The sequence below is a fragment of the Bombina bombina genome, unplaced genomic scaffold (genome assembly GCF_027579735.1).
Source record: "Bombina bombina isolate aBomBom1 unplaced genomic scaffold, aBomBom1.pri scaffold_490, whole genome shotgun sequence".
Taxonomy (NCBI): domain Eukaryota; kingdom Metazoa; phylum Chordata; class Amphibia; order Anura; family Bombinatoridae; genus Bombina; species Bombina bombina.
In genome coordinates, this window is record NW_026512754.1 from 132,680 (window position 1) to 150,302 (window position 17,623).

The 17,623-nt window shown below is 36.5% G+C and overlaps 1 protein-coding gene and 1 pseudogene across 1 annotated transcript in view; both read left to right on the top strand.

The window, feature by feature from the left end:
• The window catches only part of LOC128644522 (prolyl 3-hydroxylase 2), a 201,486-nt gene that overhangs the window by 80,211 nt on the left and 103,652 nt on the right, over positions 1–17,623 (top strand). The gene's annotated exons all lie outside the window — the stretch shown is intronic.
• Positions 13,047–13,165, top strand: LOC128644523 (uncharacterized; annotated as a pseudogene).

The window sequence follows — 17,623 nt, forward strand, 5'->3', positions numbered from 1 at the left end:
GAGACAGGCCCTGTAGAACAAAGATTAGTAGAAATGGGAGACCGTTTCAGAGCTAGGGGTTATCCATTAAACTTAATACAGAAAGAGATTGAAGGTGTGAAACAAATCCCCAGACAAGGTCTACTAGAACAGAAACAGGCTAAAGTGAAAAAGAAATCTAATAGACTAATTTTTGTCAGTCAGTATTCTAAACTAAGTAACAGAATTTGTAAAATAATCTCCAAATATTGGCACATACTACAGATATACAACCCGAGGTACTTGAGTTTAAAGAGCCACCAATGCCTGCCTTTAAGAGAGGAAGGAATTTGAAAGATTGTTTGGTGCATGCAGATATTGGCCCTTCAAAGGCATTAGTGCAGGGTTACATTGGCAATAAGAACTTGGGCTCTTTTTTGTGCTTGGGTTGCTCCAATTGCAATAATATCATTAAGGGCCCTACATTTAGCCATCCTAGCACAGGTAAAAAATTTGAAATTAGGGGACACTATACTTGCAACACTGATTTTGCTGTTTATTATATTAAATGCCCATGTGTTTTGGGGTATGTTGGGGAGACCACCCGTACAGTCCGTGAACGGATAACTCAACATAAAAGCAGTATAAGAACAAAAAAATTAGATGCCCCCGTTGCCAATCATTTTTTTATCTGCAGGCCATAACTTAACTCAGTTAAGATTTCAAATATTAGAACAGGTAGGACATCTTAGGCGGGGTGGTGATAGAACCAAGAGACTAAAAATAAGGGAAGTCTTTTGGATTAGTAGATCGGACACAATGTACCCTAGGGGGATGAATAGGGAACTGGATTGGTCTCTATGCCTTTAAGGGGTGATGATATATGATTTATGGTGAATTTTGGGGTTCTGTATTATATAATTATTCTGTGGTTTAGGAATATTATGTTTAAACTTGCTACTTTACCAAGAGCTGTATGTGTTTAATTCTGACATTACTTGTCTTTAACTGTAATTTCTGTTAATGGCCACTAGAGGGCATCATAGCAGGTGTGCTACAGGTATGATGTGTGGTGGGTGTGGTGTTTAGGTGTATTTAAGCTGCATGATCTGACTATGTAACTATGCATGATTAAGGACTAAGTCCGAAACGTTGCTGTTTGTTGGTCTGGCTTGGATACTGTGCAGTTTGCACGAATAAATCTGTTGAAGACAACTTGGTGGTGCTGCTTCTTTTTTGTGACTTTTATCTATTTGGGTATTGTGCAATACCCTTAAAGCTTGCACACCTCTCTGGTCCCAGGTGCTGGAATTTTAATTTGTTTTGCCATATTAAAAGTAGGGATGGACCGATATATCGGAGCAGCCGATTTTTAGTTCCAATATTTGGAATTTCTGAAAATCAGTATCGGCCAGAAACGTACCTATATGGAGGAAATCAAAAGAAATTTAAGCTCTGTGTACTTCAGGGAAACTATGTAGTTTTAAGTGATACAAATCCTCTATAGCACATATAAGCTGGACATAGCATCTAATAATAAATAGCACTGATAAAAGAGTCCAAGCCCAGGTGTTCCTGGGAGCTCAGTTACCAACTACCATACCACCAATGGCAGGCCTGTAGATGGACTTGCATAAACAAACATATATGATTTGTGAAATGGAAAATGTGATCTTTAAGTGGCACTAAAAGCTACATAATTTCCCTGAAGTACAGAGCTAAATTACTTTTGGTTTGCTCATAGGGGTCAGCAATACATAAAGAGCTTTGCAGTAGTGACTTAAATTTAATGTTATATCAGTGTTCAGTTTAAAGGGGATTTATGCCATTTTTCTATGTTTTGGGAAGCCATTTAATAAGTTAATTTTCAAGCACTTTATTTTTCCCAGTTGCTTACTTTTAATGTTGTTGAAAATTTTAATAAGCATGTTCAGTTTATACCAGATTTCTGTAGAAATTGTGTTGATTTTTCAAAACTTTAAATGTACAGAATATCGGCTCCTGTTATCGGTTATTGGCCTGAAAGGCGGTCAATAATCGGTATCGTATCGACCCTGAAAAAACGATATTGGTCTATCCTTAATTAAAAGGCCTCTCCCTATTACACAATGCCCAGTGCTTTGCCTTAAAACTACTGGCACAGTAAGTCTACAGCCAATTTACTTCCCATCCTCCAAGTCTCTACTTGACCTGCTGCAATGTGACCATAACACCCTACAAAACCCACACTCTACACTATTGTAGCAAAGCAAAAGGAGAATTATTGTTACATCTCCTAGACCTCTACATCACTGGCCTTTTCTACTGCACAATCTTCTCTCCCTGGGCTGTACTATATTACCTAGTTATGATTTTAAGCATATTTCTCTCATTCAGTGTCTCCTTTTATGGTACCTTTCTATCATTGCCATTGTCTGCTGAGGTGTCCCAGAAACACATGTTTAATGTTTGTCTCATTCTATAATTCTTCACGTGAAAATCTATCAAGCTTCACTGATTTCTATAACCACCTCTATTTTAACACCCAAATACCTCCTCTGCCTTGGAGTGAGAATTGACCCTGTTCCTTCTTGAACCCCTCACATTCATTCTACTACATCCTGTTGAACAATGCTGCAAATTTGGCAAATTAGCAGCTAGCCTGGAGTCAATACAAGAGTTGGCAAATTAAAGTGCAGTTTAGTTGCTTTTGATGCGTTCTTGAAAGCACCAAGGGCATTTGAGTAATGTAAAGTAATTAAGTTATTTTATTTTTCTTTTGACCTTGCATTTGTGTGGTAGGAACTTTTTACTTCCCTTTAAAGCAAGGGATAGAAAAGTCAAAATTTAAATGTGCATGGGTGCATTTGAATTTTTAATAAAAGCATGTTTTCAATATCCTTCCATTAGCAAAAATGCTCCAGTAAAAGTTATTGCAGTTTTTCAGTGGCATACACACATATGCCGTAAGTGCATTTGCACCGGTATCCCCCCCCCAATAAATTATATACAAAATGTCCTAGTGATTTATTGAGCAGTTATAGATAACAGAAATCTACTTACTCTATCATAGATAAAATAGTTATCACATTAAACTCTGGACTGTTAATCTGATTTATTATAACTATAATAGCTATAATGGGTAATTTCTGCATGACATAATGTACCAAAGTTGTGCACCATATAGCAAGGCAGTGGTGGCTCTGCATAATGAATCAAACAGAGGTGACAATATATAAAACAAACAAACCTAGAGGCAGGATGAACTCTTTTGATTTTCACTATTATACATAGATTTATACTAGCATGTCTAACAGGAAAATGTATCAAGCAGAGAACCTGTCCACCTGCAATTGCCACTTGGCAAAAATTAAGACTGCAGAAGAGCTCTTTTGTTCAATTCTGACCCCTGCTCTTGGACAATCAATCGTGTAAGAGTAGGGCCTGTCACTCACCTCAAAAAGCAAGTTTGAGGTGATTTATCTCCACCACCTAGGATAATAAGCAGAGGCAGCTTCTTAAATTTGTGGTTGGAGACTCACTCTTGCATGCCTGAACTGCAAGTTTTTAGAAGCTTCAAATGAATCTTGCTAAATTTTCCCTAAAATGTACATTTTTCAAGCCCTATCAGATTACATTAACTTGCAGTGGCATACTGGCAAGTTTTTTTTACACTAATAAACATACCTCTCTGCACTATATGATAATGCAAGGCATCTATACAATAATATAGTATAGTTAATGCAGAGTGCCTCTACACGGATAACGTATATGCTGCACTCTATAATGATGTTGAGGGTTTACACACTGAAAAACAAAACAGAATGTCCTGTATAATAATGATGGGCGCCTATACACTGATGGTGAGCACTTTGTGTTGCATAATTATGCTGAACATCTATGCATTGTATAATTATGCCAAGTACAAGAGGTGATATTGGTGTCACATGAAGAAGCTGGAATACATAAAGAACCGAATCAAAATGGCAGAAGAGATGCCAGAAAAAGGTGTTCACTTTTACGTACACCGAGATTGGTATAAAGACGTGTGTGTTCTCTCTGTGGCAACTTCTCCGGTAACAGCAACACCCCCTCAGCAAAGCATTCCAATATGGCGATGCAATTTCAGCGGAATATTCGCCCGAATATCTTCTGCTGCTGATGGGTAGCTGAACCCAATTCTTACGGAAGCCTTGGAGGGACAAACCACTTATTGGAATAGGAGCAAAGCGTTTAGTAATGTTGTCTTTTTTATTTAACATAACGCTAATATGAGTTACATTGTGTCCTACTCTTTTATTGATGTATGTATCGTTCTTGGACTGATCCTTCTTCAATCCCTCACTAGCTATCAGAATAAGTAGGGCAATCACGCCCATTTTCTATTTTTAACCAATAAGGATGCCTTACTGCCTTTAAATAGACAGCCGTAGATTCCATCAGGAGCTTGAAAAAGACCCATAACGGGTTGAAACGCGTTGCTCCTATTCCAAGAAGTGGTTTGTCCCTCTAAGGCTCCCGTAAGAATTGGGTTCAGCTACCCATCAGCAGCAGAAGCTATTCGGGCGAATATTCCGCTGAAATTGCATCGCCATATTGGAACGCTTTGCTGAGGGGGTGTTGCTGTTACCAGAGAAGATGCCACAGAGAGGAGAACACACAGTCTTTATACCAATCTCGGTGAAAGTAAAAGTGAACACCTTTTTCTGGTATCTCTTCTGCCATTTTGATTCGGTTCTTTAGGTATTCCAGCTTCTTCATGTGACACTTGTTCTTCGAATTTCCCTAACAAACACCATTGAGTCATCGTTTGGAAACCCACTGTTTTTGTTTCTTCTCTGTTCTATTTAATTTATTGTAGCCATTTTTTACTATAGTTCTATTGCAGTTGTTTATGTAGCATTATATTCATTGTTGCAATTTTGATATGTATACTACACTATCCATTGCGCCTGATCAACGCATATGATATTTTGTATATTTGTATTTTTTATTTTTATTTTTATTCACTTGTATTAAATTTATATAAATTTTTACACATCTTTTGGACCATTTATTTTTGCCAAGATTGGCTAGTACACATTCTAAGGTTCATTATTATCATTACACATATACATATATATTTATATGTATTTTTCATTATACACTTTTCACTATCTATTTTAAGTTTTAATCAGCGCCTATGTTTTAAGGTTATTTGGCCCCTTTTTTGTGGCCAAATTTCTCTTATACTTTATCACATCTTTTTATTTATTCCCACCTGGGTGCTAAGATGGATTTCTCCAAGACTCATGCCATTGGAAAGGATAGGCGATTACCTTTCCAACGGTGGGCCTTGGGGGTCTGTAGCTACTTAGATGCCTGAGATACAGGTTTCTAAGCAGCATGCCCTCATTTCCCTATATTGTACATTGTAATTTTTAAATAAAGTTGAGCGTGACGTCACCGCGTGAAATGTGAAGGCCCCGGATGCCTGTCACTATACAGGCAAGATCGCCGGGGTGGGAGTCAGTGGGAGCCCCCAGATTGCCCTCAAGCTGGGCGAGTGCTAGCGACAGCTCTGAGCCGTCGTTAGCACATGACTGGGACTATTTGTGATGGCTCAGAGCCGTCATTAGTACACAAAGGGTTATATTATAACTCAAGTGTCTCCACATGTAACAAGCATATATACGCTCCTCTATCACTTAAGTCAGTCACAAACTACTGCTTAGCAAAGAATACTCGTGTGTCTACGAGTCCTGAATTGAGCTTCCACAATGAATGCTCATATATCTCCAATATGGACAGTCATATAGCAAAACATGGATCAAAGGTTGTGGTTAGTGATATAAATCAACAAGAATACAAATACAAATATAAATTATACAAAACTTGCAATTCGTGACAGTAAGCATTATGTCCATGTCTTGCTATGGAATCGTCAAAAAGGGGACTGGGTAACATGTGCCATTGTGTAACACATCATTATCACATCATACAAATAATTCATGACACAAAACTATGCATCTACCCATAGATATTGCTACTTCTTACAATTCAGTAGTATATCCTAGAAGGGAGTCAAGATTCTTAAAAGAGAGTGAATTCATCACATACATCCTAGAAAATATATTCAAGATGTGACTTTATCACATACTTTCCTCTGCATTCAATTAAATATCCTGTGGCTAAACCTAGATTTTTGAAAAAAGATGAAATAAGATGATATTGCAAAATTAGGTTATTAACTAGGGTAATCAGAAAATGTGCGCATAATTATTTACATAAAACAATGCCAGTCTATATGTTAGTTCAAGCCAGAAGGTTATATCTAAAGATCTATAGATTGTGTGTGTGTTTATATATAGGGCTGCAATTAACGATTATTTTCATAATCGATTAGTTGGTCGATTGATTAATCGGTTAAAAAAACAAATAAAAAAAAAAAACACCAAAAAACACTGTACACAGTCACAATGTCATATTTTTTTTTCTCTATCCCAATGGTTTGTTTTCTGTCCCTTTAAGACACTTATTTGAAGTTTCATAATGTACTATTGTACTTCTTCTATAGTTCTATTAAACACTGACTTATTCACACTTTCTGGGGAACAAGATCTCACTGACAATGTGCACAGGTGGGTACTGGGTAGGAGTAGGTCGGTGTACTGTTTATTAATCATCATGACTGCAGGGTGGGAGGGATTTAATTGAATGGGCATGATGGGATTCAGCTTTTATATTATTAAAAGAAAAGAAGATCAACTGCTGTGCTGTGAGTGCTTCTGTAACTGTTAGGAATTTAGTACAGGGGTGTTAGGAGATCTCGGGCACCGGGTCGCATGGAAGGGGAGGGGCTAAGGTCCAGATCAAGTTAGTAACTTGCTGGGAACCAAGGGGATTAGGACTTAACCTCTGCTGATTTTCTTGGAAGACTGATTAAAGCTTTTGGCTTACTTTTAAAGACCGGAGAGTGAAACACTTTTCTTCCCCTTAGGGGGATTGATTGCTATTTCTATGTATATGTATATATATATATATATATATATATATATATATATACAGATTGTCAGTGCTCCTACAAATGCCCATCAGACCCAGCAATATTGATTAGGCTATGAGTGGAGGTGACTCTCACTGCTGTCATAGGCTCCACCAACTTTTCTAAAGGCTACTAAAGTTTTGCAGGGAGCATAGAGTCTGTACATTAGTGAGATATTTTCACTAGATGCTTCCAGCTGTTCTGGCTGACCTTTACTCTCTACCTCCCTATGTTTCAGGCGAATCCCCTCCCGTTGTAGCTATTATGCAAGCACAAATAACCGCCACTATGAAGCCCAAGATAGGCAGCAAAAAAATTAATATATACATAACAAAAATGATGTAATGCACCAAATTTGTGCCCGCCTACAAAGGCGCCCGAAGATGGTTGCCTTGTTTGCCTCTATTGTAGCGCCATGTATCACAGCAAATACTCGTGTGCCATGTAAATGAGTGTCCAACGCTTGCTTTTAAAGAAACATGTTGCATTAAAGGGACAGTATACACCAATATTCATATAACTGCACGTAATAGACACTACTATAAAGAAGAATATGCACATATACTGATCTAAAAATCCAGTATAAAACCTTTTAAAAATGTACTAAAAGCTCCCGGGTTTAGCACTGTTGATGAGGTAGTCTGGGACACCCACTGAAAGGGGCTGGGTAAACAAAAAAGCAGACACTTCCCACCTCCCCCCTTCCCTGCAAATGAAAAGACAGATAACATAAACAGGAACCTGTAGGAATATGTAAACGCGTGTATACATCTGGCACTGTGGGGCTTGGTTAGGAGTCTGAAAATCAGCACAATGTTTTTAAAAAAATAAGCAAAACTATACATTTTTATAAAAACACTAACTACCAGATGGGCTATATAAATGGATCATCTACAAAACATTTATGCAAAGAAAACTCTAGTGTACAATGTCCCTTTAAATGTTTGACAAAAAAAATAATTATTCTGTAGCATTACAGCAAAGTGTTATGTTTTATTCATATTTATATCAGACTTAAACAGAGATCAGTAAAAAACGAATGGAATATTAGAAAGATGCAGATTTATTTGATGATATTAATAAATACAAAACGAATTAGCTTTACCATAAATGGTTAGTACCCTGGGTTCTCATTAATCATTTTTTGTGGCAGTGGCTCTATATATCTCCTCTACACAAATCTCTATTTTCTCCAGTTGTAAAATCTTTACTTCCATTTTTCAAGTTCATGTTGAGGGAACGTTGCAAGTAAAAAGGTTTGGCCACCTATGAGGGAAATGTAGAAACAGTGACAATAAGGCTTTGCATCAGTACTTTCTGTTAACTTTCACTTTAGGATGTCTTTCTTTACAGTGCCATTTCTTGCAAAAATAAAATCCTCTTTCAATTTGAAGTACATCCAGTTCCAGCTGTGCGCTGGAGCCCAAAAATCCATTCAAGAAAATGACCTCTCGGCTAATAGACTATGAAAATGAGCAGGTCATGGACGTAAAGTATAATAGCAACTGAGATTCTAGCTGATTCTGCTGCTTTAGGTCATATAATACATCTTCTCCTCATTTCTTATTACATCATCCTGTGTGATTGGAGTAACATATGGAAAATATACTTCATTTTTACTCATTGTCTAAGAATTGCATTGGAGAAAATAATAAGTAAAAAAGCTTGTCTTTTGACTATTATAACATCTGCATAGAATGCAAATTGAGTATTCTACATTTGATGAAACCATTTTTTATTTCTCTCTACTCATGTATTTTATACAGAATATAAAAACATACATTTATCAAATATATGGCTGCCTGGGGGCTTAAATGGGGGTTAAATGGAATTATGGGGTTCATATTTACACAAATTGTTCCACTGCGGCTAATATTTCTCAAAAATATATACAAAGTCAGGGGTAATCTAGCATCTCAGATCTATCTAGTGTATTTCTTTTTTAAGATAATTGAGCTATAATTTGACATTTTTGAAGACCTTATTATTGGTCAGTTCTTACAGTGGAAGAAAATATGGACATTCTAGTGGTCTAATAATAATAATTAAAGGGATAGTAAAGTCCAAATTAAACTTTCATGATTCAGATAGGGCATGTAATTTTAAACAACTTTGCTTTGTTCTCTTGGTATTCTTTATTCAAAGTTAAACCTATGTAGGCGCATTGTGCTCATGCACATGCACTAATTGCCTGAAATGGAAGTCTGTCAAAAGATCTGAGATAAGGAGGCAGTCTGCAGAAGCTGAGATACAAGGTAATTAGAGAGATACAAAGTGTATTTCTGTAACAGTGTTGGTTATGCAAAACTGGGGAATGGTAAATAAAGAGATTATCTATCTTTTTAAACAATAACATTTTTGGTGTTTACTATCCCTTTAAGGTAATGTTAATAGTATTATTTAAGTAATGTCCTTGTCTAAGATACTCAAAAGCACTAAGTTAAAGGTTACCTTTGTCATCTTTGCAAGGATGGAGAACTGATATGGCCTTGCCTGGGTTAAAAAGTTATGCCCTAATGTTTTAACAGGTAGTTGAGTTACCCACTAACCAATTAAATATATCACAACGCTACAAACATGCTTCAATTCAAGTAACATTTTACCAAATACGGGTATCCCCTGACTGATCATTGTTTCAGCTTGGAGCTGCAATACTTTGCGCCAAAGGCCTGCTACACTAGAACTACAACATCCAGAATGCTCCAGGGTGGGAAATTGCTATATTACTGCACTTAAGGGAAAAACTATTTTATAGTACATTGTCCCTTTAACGTGTTTCCATAGGCTCATTATGCCAGCTGCAGAATATAAAATGATAATGTTGTCCTTTATCTTATTTTATGTATTTGAAATAGGTGTGTTTGTTCTTTGAACCCACAACCCATCAAAGGGCTAGATTATGAGTGGAGCACTATTTCTTGCTCTTGCATCAACATCGCTAGATGGAGGCTTTTTGTGCGCATTGAGTTGCGCCTGTATTACGAGTTGAAAGTAAAACAATTGCACGCGAGCAATAACCGGTCGCGCAAAAAGAGTTGGACTTAGAATATCGCAACCGCGTTAATCTATTCTGTCATTGGCTTCAATGGAGCATGAAAACTGCAAAATAGAACTAACACCCTTACTCGCATTCTAACCAGTTCGCATTTATTCAAGTGTACTAAACCCAACATGAATTATTCATATTCACATTTCAATGTTCTTCACATACAGAACAATGTTCTTTTTTATTGTAAAAACATATTTCTATATACCTATACCTGTATATATATTTCTAAATGCACAACTTAGGACTAATGCTGTAAGGTTAGCTCACATGAAGAATTGCTATCTTCTATGTAAGTTATTGAAATATTAAATAACTATTAAAAAAAATAATACAAAATATTTAAAATTATTATACGTGTTGTACATGTAAAATATTCTAAATACATAGAATACATATATTTAATATTTCAATAACACGCATTATGCATATTTTACATTCCTTTGTTCTTCACATAGAAAAATAATGTACTTTTTTATTATTAAATATATATATATACAGTTGCAAGAAAAAGTATGTGAACCCTTTGGAATTATATGGATTTCTGCACAAATTAGTCATAAAATGTGATCTGATCATCATCTAAGTCACAACAATAGACAATCACAGTCTGCTTAAACTAATAACACACAAAGAATGAAATGTTGCCATGTTTTTATTGAACACACCATGTAAACATTCACAGTGCAGGTGGAAAAAGTATGTGAACCCTTGGATTTAATAACTGGTTGAACCTCCTTTGGCAGCAATAACTTCAACCAAACGTTTCCTGTAGTTGCAGATCAGACGTGCACAACGGTCAGGAGTAATTCTTGACCATTCCTCTTTACAGAACTGTTTCAGTTCAGCAATATTCTTGGGATGTCTGGTGTGAATCGCTTTCTTGATGTCATGCCACAGCATCTCAATCGGGTTGAGGTCAGGACTCTGACTGGGCCACTTCAGAAGGCGTATTTTCTTCTGTTTAAGCCATTTTGTTGTTGATTTACTTCTATGCTTTGGGTCATTGTCCTGTTGCAACACCCATCTTCTGTTGAGCTTCAGCTGGTAGACAGATGGCCTTAAGTTCTCCTGCAAAATGTTTTGATAAACTTGGGAATTCATTTTTCCTTCGATGATAGCAATCCGTCCAGGCCCTGATGCAGCAAAGCAGCCCCAAACCATGATGCCCCCACCACCAAACTTCACAGTTGGGATGAGGTTTTGATGTTGGTGTGCTGTGCCTCTTTTTCACCACACATAGTGTTGTGTGTTTCTTCCAAACAACTCAACTTTGGTTTCATCTGTCCACAGAATATTTTGCCAGTACTGCTGTGGAACATCCAGGTGCTCTTGTGCAAACTGTAAACGTGCAGCAATGTTTTGTTTGGACAGCAGTGGCTTCCTCTGTGGTATCCTCCCATGAAATCCATTCTTGTTTAGTGTTTTACGTATTGTAGATTCGCTAACAGGGATGTTAGCATTTGCCAGTGACTTTTGTAAGTCTTTAGCTGACACTCTAGGATTCTTCTTCACCTCATTGAGCAGTCTGCGCTGTGCTCTTGCAGTCATCTTTACAGGACGGCCACTTCTAGGGAGAGTAGCAGAAGTGCTGAACTTTCTCCATTTATAGACAATTTGTCTTACCGTGGACTGATGAACAGCAAGGCTTTTGGAGATACTTTTATAACCCTTTCCAGCTTTATGCAAGTCAACAATTCTTAATCGTAGGTCTTCTGAGAGCTCTTTTGTGCGAGGCATCATTCACATCAGGCAATGCTTCTTGTGAAAAGTAAACCCAGAACTGGTGTGTGTTTTTTATAGGGCAGGGCAGCTGTAACCAACACCTCCAATCTCATCTCATTGATTGGACTCCAGTTGGCTGACATCTTACTCCAATTAGCTCTTGGAGATGTCATTAGTCTAGGGGTTCACATACTTTTTCCACCTGCACTGTGAATGTTTACATGGTGTGTTCAATAAAAACATGGCAACATTTCATTCTTTGTGTGTTATTAGTTTAAGCAGACTGTGATTGTCTATTGTTGTGACTTAGATGATGATCAGATCACATTTTATGACCAATTTGTGCAGAAATCCATATAATTCCAAAGGGTTCACATACTTTTTCTTGCAACTGTATATATATATATATATATATATATATATATATATGTGGTTACTGGTAATGTTCATGTAAAATACTTATTTATACCTATATATTTATAGTATTAGATATACAAGTGTGTGTGTATATATATATATATATATATATATATATATATATATATATATATATATATATATATGTGTGTGTGTGTGTGTGTATGTATTTACAATAAAAAGGACATTATCCTGTAAGTGAAGAACACTGGAATGTAAAATATGTGCAGTACATATACAGTAAAACACATAAATACATATGTACACACACACACACACACATATATATATATATATATATATATATATATATATATATATACATATTTAGACAGGTGTATGCATGTATCTCTATGTTAAAGCCCTTTGCAGGCCTTTTGTATAACACCTGAGACCTCATATCTTTGAGCCCTTATAACTTTTTAATGCATAATACAATTTTTTTATTAAATATTTTTTTCAGACAATGTTACTGATGGGATATACATTCCTACCAGGAGGGGGCAAAGTTTCCCAAGCCTCAAATGCCTGTAAATACACCTCCCACCTTATTCATACCTCAGTTTTAAAAACTTTGCCTCCTTAGGAGGTGGTGAAGCATGATGTGCTTGATTTCTTCAGTGAAATGCGCTTCTAAGCATATTGAAGTCCAGTTCCTCTCTAAGTGCAGTGTTTGTCTGAGGGATGGGAAGGCAGTATTGCCTGATGATACCATGTTTTCACCTATGTGGAAGCTTTTCATAAGGCCCTCTGTAAATTTGGTCGCAGGGATTCATCTGCTGCCTCCCTTTATATATCAACAATATACTCTTGTACCATTACCCCTGCTGATATGTTTCAGTACTGGTTTTACTGTTTGCTATATGTGGATCGGTGTCTTACTCGGTGTCTTACACAGTCTACCGACACACTGCCTTGAATGCACCTGATCCCTTCTGATCTTGGAAGTTAAGCAGGGCCAGGCCTGGTCAGTACGTGGTTGGGAGACCGCCTGGGAACATCAGGTGCAGTAGGCTTAAAAATAAAAAATCAGTTACCACATCTTGGGTTTTCAAGAATGAAGCTTTAGTTGATCAAATCTGGAAAGGAGCCACTTGGTTTTCTTTGCATACCTTTACTAAATGTTACCATTTTTACGTTTTTGCTTCTTCGTAAGCAGATTTTGGTAAATAGGTTCTTCAGGCATCTGTTTCAATTTGATTCTAGTGCCTAGGATTTAAGTTTTTTGAATTTTTAAGAAAACTTAATTATTTTTTTGGATTTAATTTCTTAAATAGCTGTTTTTATTTTATCCCTTCCTCTATAGTTACTCATGGACTTCCACATCTTGGGTATTACATTTTATCAGTAACTTGCTCGTGGACTCTCGCCACCTATATGAAAGAAAACATAATTTATGTAAGAACTTACCTGATAAATTAATTTCTTTCATGGTGGCAAGAGTCCACAAGACACACCCATTTTTTTGGGGTTATGATTTTTTTGTATAAAGCACATTATTTACACTGTTCCTCTTTTTTATGCTTTTACTCCTTACACACCTCACTAACTTGGCTATACGTTAAACTGAGGTATGAGTGAGGTGGGAGGTGTATTTATAGGCATTTGAGGTTTGGGTAACTTTGCCCCCTCCTGGTAGGAATGTATATGCCATCAGTAACTAGCTCATGGACTCTCGCCACCATAAAAGAAATTAATTTATCAGGTAAGTTCTTACATAAATTATGTTTTCTGTTGAGCGCAAAAATCCATTAAAAAAAATGATATTGTTCTTGCGCTACATTTAGCGTGCCACTCGTAATCTAGCCCAAAATGGGTTAACCTTGCAGGGAAATCAGATATCCCTAGTTTATCACTTTCTGTACATACACATACTTTTTTGTATTATCTCTGACTCCAAAGCCCAAAGATTATACTGCTTGAAGAGAAATTGTAGTGCAGACTTCACAGGGGCTGAGCTAAGTCAGGATTTGACTATTTTCTGTGGAAATATAGTCAATCTCTATTGGTGTTTGCATTTGAATCGATAAAGGACTTAAATGCCGCAATTAGAACTTAGATAAGATTCACCACTATAAGAGCACCTAGAGCCCAACATTAAAGGGGCACTGAACCCAATTTTTTTCTTTTGTGATTCAGATAGAGCATGCAATTTTAAGCAACTTTCTAATTTTCTTTGTTCTCTTGCTTTCTTTATTTGAAAAATAAGGCATCTAAGCTATTTTTTTGGTTCAGAACCATGAAAAGCACTTGTTTATTGGTGGGTGAATTTATTCACCAATCAGCAAGAACAACTCAGGTAAGTTTAGATGGGCCGGCATCTAAACTTACATTTTTGCATTTCAAATAAAGATACCAAGATAATGAAGAAAATTTGATAATAGGAGTAAATTAGAAAGTTGCTTAAAATTGCATGCTCTATCTGAATCACAAAATATTTTTTGGGGTTCAGTGTCCCTTTAAGTTGGAAGTTTTAAGCTGTGAGGTGTATGTTATGATTAAGCAATAACTGTAGCGATTCAGTAAGAAATTGGTAACTTGTACTAATAATATGGATTGCATAAACTGGATGGCATCATGTGTTATGATACCAAATTATGCTTAATATTTTTCTGCAGCTATTTATATCATAGAGCATAAGACAGCAATAAATTGAATGCCATACGTCTATTTATTAAAGAAGAACTGTGAACTAAGGTCTAGATTTGGAGTTTGGCGGTAGCCGTGAAAACCAGCGTTAGAGGCTCCTAACGCTGGTTTTTGGCTAACGCCGGTATTTGGAGTCATTCAAAAAAGGGTCTAACGCTCACTTTTCAGCTGCGACTTTTCCATACCGCAGATTCCCTTACGTCAATTGCGTATCCTATCTTTTCAATGGGATCTTTCTAACTCCGGTATTTAGAGTCGTGTCTGAAGTGAGCGTTAGAATTCTAACGACAAAACTCCAGCCGCAGAAAAAAGTCAGTAGTTAAGAGCTTTCTGGGCTAACGCCGGTTCATAAAGCTCTACTGCACTCTAAAGTACACTAACACCCATAAACTACCTATGTACCCCTAAACCGAGCCCCCCCCCACATCGCCGCCACTCGATTAAATTTTTTTTAACCACTAATCTGCCGACCGCCACCTACGTTATACTTATGTACCCCTAATCTGCTGCCCCTAACACTGCCGACCCCTATATTATATTTATTAACCCCTAACCTGCCCCCCACAACGTCGCCGCCAGCTACCTACAATAATTAACCCCTAATCTGCCGACCGCCACCTACGTTATACTTATGTACCCCTAATCTGCTGCCCCTAACACCGCCGACCCCTATATTATATTTATTAACCCCTAATCTGCCCCCCTCAACGTCGCCTCCACCTGCCTACACTTATTAACCCCTAATCTGCCGAGCGGACCGCACCGCTACCATAATAAAGTTATTAACCCCTAATCCGCCTCACTCCTGCCTCAATAACCCTATAATAAATAGTATTAACCCCTAATCTGCCCTCCCTAACATCGCCGACACCTAACTTCAATTATTAACCCCTAATCTGCCGACTGGAGCTCACCGCTATTCTAATAAATGTATTAACCCCTAAAGCTAAGTCTAACCCTAACACTAACACCCCCCTAAATTAAATATAATTTTAATCTAACAAAATTAATTAACTCTTCTTAAATAAATTATTCCTATTTAAAGCTAAATACTTACCTGTAAAATAAATCCTAATATAGCTACAATATAAATTATAATTATATTATAGCTATTTTAGGATTAATATTTATTTTACAGGTAACTTTGTATTTATTTTAACCAGGTACAATAGCTATTAAATAGTTAAGAACTATTTAATAGCTAAAATAGTTAAAATAATTACAAATTTACCTGTAAAATAAATCCTAACCTAAGTTACAATTAAACCTAACACTACACTATCAATAAATAAATTAAATAAAATACCTATAATTATCTACAATTAAACCTAACACTACACTATCAATAAATAAATTAAATACAATTCCTACAAATAAATACAATGAAATAAACTAACTAAAGTACAAAAAATAAAAAAGAACTAAGTTACAAAAAATAAAAAAATATTTACAAACATTAGAAAAATATTACAACAATTTTAAACTAATTACACCTACTCTAAGCCCCCTAATAAAATAACAAAGCCCCCCAAATTAAAAAAATGCTCTACCCTATTCTAAATTACTAAAGTTCAAAGCTCTTTTACCTTACCAGCCCTGAACAGGGCCCTTTGCGGGGCATGCCCCAAGAAATTCAGCTCTTTTGCCAATCAGCCAATCGGATTGAACTTGATTCTGATTGCCAATCAGAATATTCCTACCTTAATTCCGATTGGCTGATAGAATCCTATCAGCCAATCGGAATTCGAGGGACGCCATCTTGGATGACGTCATTTAAAGGAACCGTCATTCGGCGAGTAGGCGTCGGGAGAAGAGGATGTTCCGCGTCGGATGGAAGATGATGGCTCCCGAAGAAAGAAGATTGAAGATGCCGTTGATAGAAGACTTCAGCCGGATCATGGACCTCTTCAGCTCCCGCTTGGATGAAGACTTCAGCCGGATCATGGACCTCTTCAGCTCCCGCTTGGATGATGACTTCAGCCGGATCATGGAGCTCTTCAGCCCCCCGCTTGGGCTTGGATCAGGACATCGGAGGAGCTCTTCTGGATCGATCGGTGGACCTGGTATGGTGAAGATAAGGTAGGAAGATCTTCAGGGGCTTAGTGTTAGGTTTATTTAAGGGGGGTTTGGGTTAGATTAGGGGTATGTGGTTGGTGGGTTGTAATGTTGGGGGGGGTATTGTATGTTTTTTTTACAGGCAAAAGAGCTGAATTTCTTGGGGCATGTCCCGCAAAGGGCCCTGTTCAGGGCTGGTAAGGTAAAAGAGCTTTGAACTTTAGTAATTTAGAATAGGGTAGGGCATTTTTTTATTTTGGGGGGCTTTGTTATTTTATTAGGGGGCTTAGAGTAGGTGTAATTAGTTTGAAATTGTTGTAATATTTTTCTAATGTTTGTAAATATTTTTTTATTTTTTGTAACTTAGTTCTTTTTTATTTTTTGTACTCTAGTTTATTTCATTGTATTTATTTGTAGGAATTGTATTTAATTTATTTATTGATAGTTTAGTGTTAGGTTTAATTGTAGATAATTATAGGTATTTTATTTAATTTATTTATTGATAGTGTAGTGTTAGGTTTAATTGTAACTTAGGTTAGGATTTATTTTACAGGTAAATTTGTAATTATTTTAACTATTTTAGCTATTAAATAGTTCTTAACTATTTAATAGCTATTGTACCTGGTTAAAATAAATACAAAGTTACCTGTAAAATAAATATTAATCCTAAAATAGCTATAATATAATTATAATTTATATTGTAGCTATATTAGGATTTATTTTACAGGTAAGTATTTAGCTTTAAATAGGAATAATTTATTTAAGAAGAG